The sequence below is a fragment of the Grammomys surdaster genome, unplaced genomic scaffold (genome assembly GCF_004785775.1).
Source record: "Grammomys surdaster isolate TR1022 unplaced genomic scaffold, NIH_TR_1.0 171, whole genome shotgun sequence".
Taxonomy (NCBI): domain Eukaryota; kingdom Metazoa; phylum Chordata; class Mammalia; order Rodentia; family Muridae; genus Grammomys; species Grammomys surdaster.
Genome location: NW_021604619.1, coordinates 1,681,700 through 1,690,587, shown reverse-complemented (window position 1 = coordinate 1,690,587; position 8,888 = coordinate 1,681,700).

Here is an 8,888-nt window from a genome sequence, read left to right as displayed (position 1 = left end):
ATGGACAACTGTGGGCACATATGTCACCCTTCCTATAGACAGAAGCAGGATTAATGAGAGTACCATGGGAGGCAAGGCAGGAGTACAGATAGGAGACCGATTAGAGGATTCTAACAGCCACTCTGATTCCCTATTCCTGGTGAGAGTGTTTTTCCTTTAAATCAAGTTTTACCTCATATATATCCTAGCCACCCCTGCCCCTCAAATCCCTCTTCCTTGAGATTATGAACTGTTCTTTGGAATAAGAACAAAAGAAAAAACAAGTATTTTTTTCTCATGTCACTTAAAATCATTAAATTCCTTTTCTTTAATAGCTATGACTATGAAGGACAATTTATTTAATGCTTTACTGATGTTCAATCAATTTTTTTTATTACAAAGATAGACTTTTTGTACTTAGAAATCTTTTTGTGCATTTTTAATGATTTTTATATAGGCAGAAATTGGGGTTTGATGAGCACCTCTAGTGAGGTTCGGAGGTTCTTTTGTCCAGGAATAAATAATTGGAAGTTATGCTGTTCCCTATTTTCCTGCCTCAATTTCTATGTAATCTTTGATATGGTGTTCTGGTTCAACATATTTTTTAAATACAGTTACTGATAATATGACCAAATTATCTAAATTGCCTTCTGGAAATTTTCTGTTAATTAAAACTTCCATTAGAATAGATTTAATTTTCTGGCTTTTCCTGTAATTAAAAAGAGGTAAACGTCTTGGGGAAAGACACTATTGAATGGTAAAGTCAGGTTACCTACTCAAATTCAGTGGCCATTTTCCTATCTCCCATACACAAATGGTGCTGAGAAGCCCCCGTGTGATGAAGACACAAGACACTGCTTGCAAAGTCTGCAGACACAGAGCAGCTACTGACTCCTGGTACCCTGATAACAATATTGATGTTACTATTTCTATTTCTGTCAGATTTTGGCATAAATGACAGCCAATTCTGCAAATACCGAAGCTGTTCCCCACTGCCAACATGTTCTAACGAGGGCTGCAAAATTGCCAGATGCAGTTCCAGAGGGGCAGATTTTTCTGATATTCCTGTCTTTCGGAATGGAAAAAGAGTTACAAAATGGACATGGATTGGAAGCCAGCAACATAGAAGACTAAACCTTTCCAGTCCTGAGCTTTTTTCTTGATCTGGCTTCCTGCACTTCTGGAGTAAGACTCCCTGTTTTCTCTCTTCCAAGGTCTTCTGTTTATACTGTGGACATGATACCATATTAAAAACAAACAAACAAACAAACAAACAAACCCCGTGGGTTGCTTCATTATGTGTTTGATGAAACCATCCCCACGAAATGGGTGCTTCCCTTTCATCTCTGCATTTGGCATGCCCTTCTCTGTAGGTGGTTCTGATCAGAGCTGCAAGGGGGGATGGGTAAAGCTGCTTGGAAATTAACAGCCAGAACCAAACTCAGCCAATGACAAGGCAACCACCTCTCTGGGGTCCCTGGGAGCGGGAGTGGGCAGGTTAATTGCACTGTACAATCCCCAAGGCCACCTGGCCACGGAGTTCTCATTTATATCAGCAGTGGCCCTGTCAGCTTGATTACATACTGGAAGCCCAAGCTGTTTTGCATAAGTTTGGGGAGCAGATGAGCTGCTTAGCTCTTGGGAAGTACTAATGACCAGGAGTTAGAATGACAGGAAAGTTCCAGGCTTGGTTGTCTCTGCTCCTGAGCCCCTGTCAGTTTGTATTTGTCTTAAAGAGAAACTGGAAAAAATAGGAAATCAGATCATGGTATTTAGCCTTCAATAATAAATATGCATACTGTTCCCTGAGGTCTTATTTTAGAGACTGTGAATAAAATTGTGTGCAGTTCTCCAAATCTTACTACGTAGCTATTTTGTTTTCTATTTATTTAAGGTGAGAAAGCCAGGGTTCTGAGTACTTCAGAGATTTCCCCTAAAACACAGCTAAATCAATCAGAGTAAATATTTCATTCAAGACTGCCTGATACCAGGTCCCGGGCCCTTTCTTCCAGGAAATATCTTTGCACAGCCTTCCTCTTCATCATCTTCGAGAGCACTGGGTATATCTTATCTAATAACAGTGACCACCATGATAGGAGGCGCCACAGAGAACACTAATGTAGGGGAAGACAATGTCAGCTAGATACATTACCATAGAGGAATCATAGTCTTTAGTTAGCTAGAGAGGCCATCATGAAGGAAGATCATTATACTGAAAGGTATTAAAGCATCATGTTAGAGATCAAAACACATTCCGTGCCTGTTGTCTCAGTGGCTATAACTCCTGCCTTTTACTTTCAGTCTGCATTTTCAAGAGCTTAGAAACCAGACTGTGTGCTCCTTTACCCACAATCTTTCCATGTGTTTCAATCACCATAGTGATTAGCTGCAAACTGAAGTAGCAAATTGACTTGTTCCTTCTGACCATGTTTCTTTCCCATCTTCTCTTTGTTATACCCTTCCATTCCCAAATTATGTGGAGTCCCCTGAACAAGTCCTCTCTGCTGGTGTCTCTAAGGCATTTTGCATGATTCTTCATGGAAGTATCTTTTCTTCCTTAGTTAACTCTCCTCCCACCTCTATCTCAACCTTCCCCAGAAGCATTTTCTCTCAAATCATCCTCATTACATCTCTTGAGGCCAAGAGTTCTTTCTCTTGCTTTAGGTTGGCAGTGAGTGTAAATTGACTATGTTATGACAAGATGTGACTTAGTAAAATTAGCTAAAAATCCTTTCTTGATAGGCTGTTTATTCCTCATTTTATTCAATGGTATATATTAGAGTAGACAGACAGACACTAAATTCAAAGAGTCAGAGAATCTTTGAGTTGGGTTATTTTGGGTTATGTCTATCATTTTTCTTGAAAATATAACTGATTTAACATAGATTCATTTTCAAGTATATATTGGATGTCTACTACAAGTTCCTTTTGGAGAGTTAATTTCAAGCAGTATTTAATAATTTTGTGTTTCCTTTTCTATACCTCTTTTCTCAACTCCAGCAACTTATTTTATTTAAATTAAAATATAGTTATATCATTTTCCTTTGCATTTTACCCTCCAATTTTTTCAATGTACTGTCCCCCTTACTCTCTCTCAAATAAATGACCCCGGCCTTCTTATCTTTAATATATATCTATGTCTTTTATCTATCTATACATGTATGTGTGTGTGTGTGTGTGTATGTACATATATAGCAATGTCTGAGATGGTTTCTCAATAGCTTTGCTTGTTTACTTTAGCATGGAGGAACCTAGTAAATCTGTTCAGTTTTAGAGACTTCCTGAAGGTATTTTGTGTGGTTTACCGTACTTCTATAGGCATGTCTCTACAGAATAGAATGTTTCAGTCTTTGAGAAATCTGTTATTCAACTCTTGCCAGCAATATTTAGTACAATATCCAAGACTCAGTTCAGTTTGTAAAGCATTGTCTCTGTTACTAGGTATAAGAGGTAAATGATACCATGTTTTGGAGTAAAAAAGTGATAGACAAATATGTACTTAAATATACAACTTCACATGAGATAAACCTTTCGAAACAGTTGTTTCACTTCAGGTATATTTTGCTTATATTTTTGGTGCATAGGAAGTTAAACAAAGAACAAAAAACAAGGTTGATTTAATGAAAATGGCTGTGTTTGTGATTAATATGTAAATAATTTAAATGCTTCCTTCATGAACAATGTTTATGAATTTTGTATGTCTTTAGCATGGGTGACCTAAGATGTATTGATTTACTGTCTTATTGCATGCAGCAATATCAACCAGAAGTGGTTAACCACAAGAGAAATTCAGGAAGCCTGGGTTCTTAGAACATCCGGCCATAATTCCGAGGTCTGCAGGTAGATTTGAAGTTAAATACCCAGATGACTGATAATGACCTGGCCAGTGGATAGTTCTCACATATTCATGTACAGTTCATTAAATCATATAATTTATAATGTGTTTTGTTTAGAAGAGACATTTAAGAATTCCTCTCTTAAGGGGTTAGAAAGATGACTTATAGGCTAAGATCACTTGATCCTCTTACAGAGGACCTAGGTCTGGTTCTCAACAAACCATATGCCATCTCAAAATTGTACATAACTCTATTTCCAGGGGTTCCAATGACTTCCACTGACCTCCACCTGTGTGATGTATTTACATGTATGCGAACAAAACACTCATACAAATCAAAACATCTATTTTTAAAAAGTAGTAGTATAGCTCCATAACACAGGGTGAAATTGAGTATTACACATGTCTTCTTCATTTTCAGAATGATTTTCTAATATTGACAGACTAAACACTCTGTCATCTCTCTGTCTGTCTCTCTCTGACTCTGTTTCTCACCCTCTTTCTCTCCCTGTGTCTCTGTTTCTGATCCTGTCTCAGTTTCTCTGTCTCTTTCTCTCCCCTCACCTTCTCTCTCTGTATACACATATATATCTATATTTACAAATGTACTTCTTTTACAAGTCCTTCATGTTTAAGCATTTGGCAAACAACATGAGTAGAATTGATCAATGTAGTCAAATAGTATGTATAAATGATATGTTTCTAGATGGCTTATCCCATATGCCTTAAGCTTTTCTAAGCCAAGTCCCAAGTACACTTAGGAGGTTTCTTACCATGTAATTTTTGTGCAGTTTGTATTCATGTGCTTTGTGTCTTCCCTACCTATGTAGCTTAAGAAGTCACATGTCTACTCTTACAAGCATAAAATTAATCCACACTTAACTAACAGCATGACTTCAAAGGATGTAAGTAGCTGAAAGGCAGTCTGTATCATTGGCTGCAATAAATGTTGTTATTAATCAGTCTTGAGGACCTTGTCCTGTTCCTACAGGCATTGTGTATGGAGGACCCAATGCATGACCAACAGCTCTGGAATAGCTCCTGACATAATGTTCTCACTCCCTAAAAGAAAGCAGAGCACAGCTTGTAGGAAGGTCTCTCAGACAGTGATATCCTGCCAGCTCTTTCTTTAACTCTAAGAATGCATACTTTGCTTTGCTAAATGCTTCTATCATGTTTTGTGTCCATATAAACCATCACTTGAAAATATAGAATTTTATTTGCACGCATTTTAAAACAAAAATCTAAAAAACCCTTAAGTTCTCTACTTGAAGTGAGTTACAGATGAAACTTCATTCAGCCTAACTTAAGATAGCTAATAACCCTGATTAAATATTTGATATTTGAAAAGATAAATATTTTAGCCTTGCACCCCTTAGGGGCTTTTAATTAGGGAATCTGTTTACTGTTTCATTAGGTGAGCAGTGTAATCAGAGACCCATAGTAGCTATAGAAAATGCAAAGTTTAATGATTCAGGAATTCCCCCGAAGTGAAAGTAATAAGCAGGCTGAATAATCTAAATTGATTAGTTTTGCTGGTATCATGACATCTCTTGGGACCACAATATTAAACTTTATTAAACTTATCACTCTAGCATTTCCATTACACCATTTCATGTCTATTCTCGTTTCCACAAGCAATTCTGCAAATGCAGTTTACCATTTCATTATTTCTTCAAAATTGCATTTAGCTTCATTCTTTGGAGACTTTCAGTTCTTATAATTCAAATTCATTATGTCAATCTCATAACAACATCAAGAGTCATTTCCAACAGAGGGTCATCTCTCCTTGTCTTGAACTATGTGATGAAGCAGGATGAGCCTTGTTCTGACTTTTGTCAGTAAAACCAACAAAGGCCATTCCTTCAGGAGTCAAGTTGTTATTCGTTGAGAAGGACGTGAGTATGTGCATGTGCCCAGGGAGCTTTCAAACTTTGATTGTGAGAAGACAATATCTAAAATGGGCATTTTCAAATGACATGACAAATTGAGAATGTTTAAATATATAATGCAATTCATATACAGAGCTGGTTTCTCTGTGACTCAGTAAACTCTTTCTCTGCTGATTCTGTGGACAGTGACAGATCATAAGGATTTTCTTGTCATTTGGATTTGCTTTCAGAGTAAGTTACAAAGCCCATAGAACTAACTACAGCATTTTGACACGTTTTCTTTAAACTTGAAGATACCGGACTACTTGACTTTTACTGATTTTCAAATCATACTTTTTCATAATAAGAATATGAACTACACACATTTGTATTGGTATGTTAGAGGATAATGCTATAGAATTTCAGAACAATGTGATTTAGGTACCAATCAAAAGGGATGACCACTACTCAAAGAGAGACAAGAAAAAAGAGGAAGAGCAAGAGAAAAAGGAGGAGGAAGAGAAAGAGGAAGAGGAGGAGAAGGAGGAGGAGAAAGAGAAGAAAAATGAAAAAGAATTACAAAATGAATGTATTGCTTAACCGTCAGTGTTTGAGGCTTGAGAACCTCTGGGTAAAGGACACTAGGAAAGTCCAACCTGAAAGCAACCTAATTTAAGGTCTGATGCCTTTGGTTAGGTCAAGATGTGGATCCAGCTCCAATAGAGACAGAACTCTCCTGTCTTCTGTCCTTTTGTTTTATCTAAATCCTCAGAAGATTAGATGGTTCCTTCCTATACAAGATGAGGGCAGAGCTTCCTGATTTTACAAAGTAAAATGTAAATATCACCCATAGATGCTTCACAAATGCAATCAGAAATATCATCTTACTAGCTGTCCCAGAGTCAGTGCTGCCTAGTTTTTGTTAGTATCACACAACACAGAGTCATTTTGTAAGAGGGCACCTCAAGGTAGAAAACACCCGCACTAGTTTGGTGGTGCTTACGTATGGTACGTTTGATAGACTGGTGATTGCTGAGAAAGAGCCCAGCTCTCTCTGAGTGATGCCAGCCCTGACCTGGGTGCTATAAGAAAGAGGGTTGAACAAGCCATAAGGAACGAGGCACTATTCAGCACTCCTCCATACTCTTCCGCATCAGTTCCTACTTCATGTTCCAGCCTTGCGTTAATTTTTGCCCTGATTTTCATTCAGTGATGGATTAAGATGTGGGACTAAGAGCTGCAAAAAACCCTTTCCTCAGCAAGTTGCTTCTGGTCATGGTATTTTCTTGTAGCAATAGAAAATCTAACTAAATCGGTAGGTGTGGGTAACACAGACCTTTAATTTCAGCACTCAGGAGACAGAGGCAGGCAGATCTCTGAGTTCAAGGGCAACCATATCTACAGAGTGAATTCTAGGAGAGCCAGGACTACACCTGTCTCAAAAAAATTTTTTTGAAACCTTGTCTCAAAAAGAATTTTTTTTAAAAGATAGCATCAAATAATGTCGACACTCAAGCCATTCACAAAACCATGTGATTTAGTTTATGTCAAATGTTCTTAATAGGTTAATACAGAGAGACAAAAAGTAAATGGGTGCTTGCTGAGCCCTGTGTGATGCAGGCAGACAGAGTAACAATTAGACGATGAGGAGTTGTCTTTCTAGGATGATAAAAATGTTCTAAACTCCAGGTGATTATGCCTATCTGCAATTCTACTAAAAACATTAAACTTTGCATGGGTGACTTCCCTCTGGATTTCATATGTGACACGTGTGCCAGCAAAATTGTTATTACAAACAAAATAAGAATCCAGTGAGATAGCACAGCACGTCTGATGACCTGAATTCAATCCCAGGTTTCAACATGGTGGAAGGGAAGAACTGATTCAAGGAAGTTGTCTTCTGACCTCCACAAATATGTTATGATATGCATTTGATGACACCACAAATAAATAAATACATGTATTTTAAGATATGAAAGTAAAAAAATATGAGAAAGAACTTCTGATCTCTGTAGGAACCAAATCAAATTCAGAGGAATCTTATGCATTCTGCTTCTTCAACTCATGTGTGTGCATGCACACACACACACACACACACATGCACGCACACACACACACACACATACACACACCCCAAAGACGCATAGCTATCCCCATCAGCTTCTCTGCCCTTCGTTATTCTGCTTGATCACAATTTTCTTTGTTTTCCTCTGGCTGCAGCTTTTGAACCCCTACCATACTTACTTTATAGTTGTATGTTTGAGTTGATGCCCTCTGTCTTCAGAAGGAGCACAGCAAATTGTGAATTGTCAAACATGTCAAGCTTAAAGCCCTAGTTACTAAGTTTATTTGAGCTCATAAAAGAAGTAATGATTTTGCTAGGACTAGAACAGATTCTTTCATTCAGAGACTCAGAGAAGGATCTATATTTCTGGAAGAAAATAAGAAAAGGGGGCAGGTTTACAGTAACGTTTTAACAAAAAAAAATTAAAAAAAAAGAGTTAGGCCCTTGTTAAATTACAGAGGAATGTGAGGGGAGCCTGTGGAAGAGTAGGCAAGGCTAAGACCATGACAGGTTGTGTATCCCATGATTAAAGAGAAGGGACTCTCTGTTGTTGATAATGGAGGCAATTATAAGATTTTTTCTGTTTCATCCCAGTGTCTCTTGCTGGATCCAACTCTGACCGACATTTTCAGCATATAGTCATATAAAACCACTTTTTACTCCAAACATCACCTTCCATTTCATGATCCAACACAACCATTCATCTAATTTCTCACAACTCTAATGGTGACCATGAGGCACAGCTCTATCCCCTTTATTAGTCCACGTTTTAACGTTAAATATTAGCCAGCTAAATATAACTCCACAACCATCTGTTAGACATGCTTGCTTTGTAGACAATACTGTAAACAACCTAAAAATAGTGACAGACACGCAGTTTGCATGAATGGCCTCTCTCTCTCTCTCTTTTTTTTTTTTTTTAAAGATAGGAACATGAGGTAACATAAAGTTGTTTGCTGTTTGAAAGCATCAGGACCATCTTAGGTAGGCATCATTGTCAGACTGCTTAATTTACATAAGACAGAAAATGGTTTTTAGCTATGAGATCCAGTTACATCTTACCTGACACCATTTTAATAAGATTCTGACAGAATCCAAAGACACAGTTTTGCTCCCTGCCACTCTGTATACCTCTCAG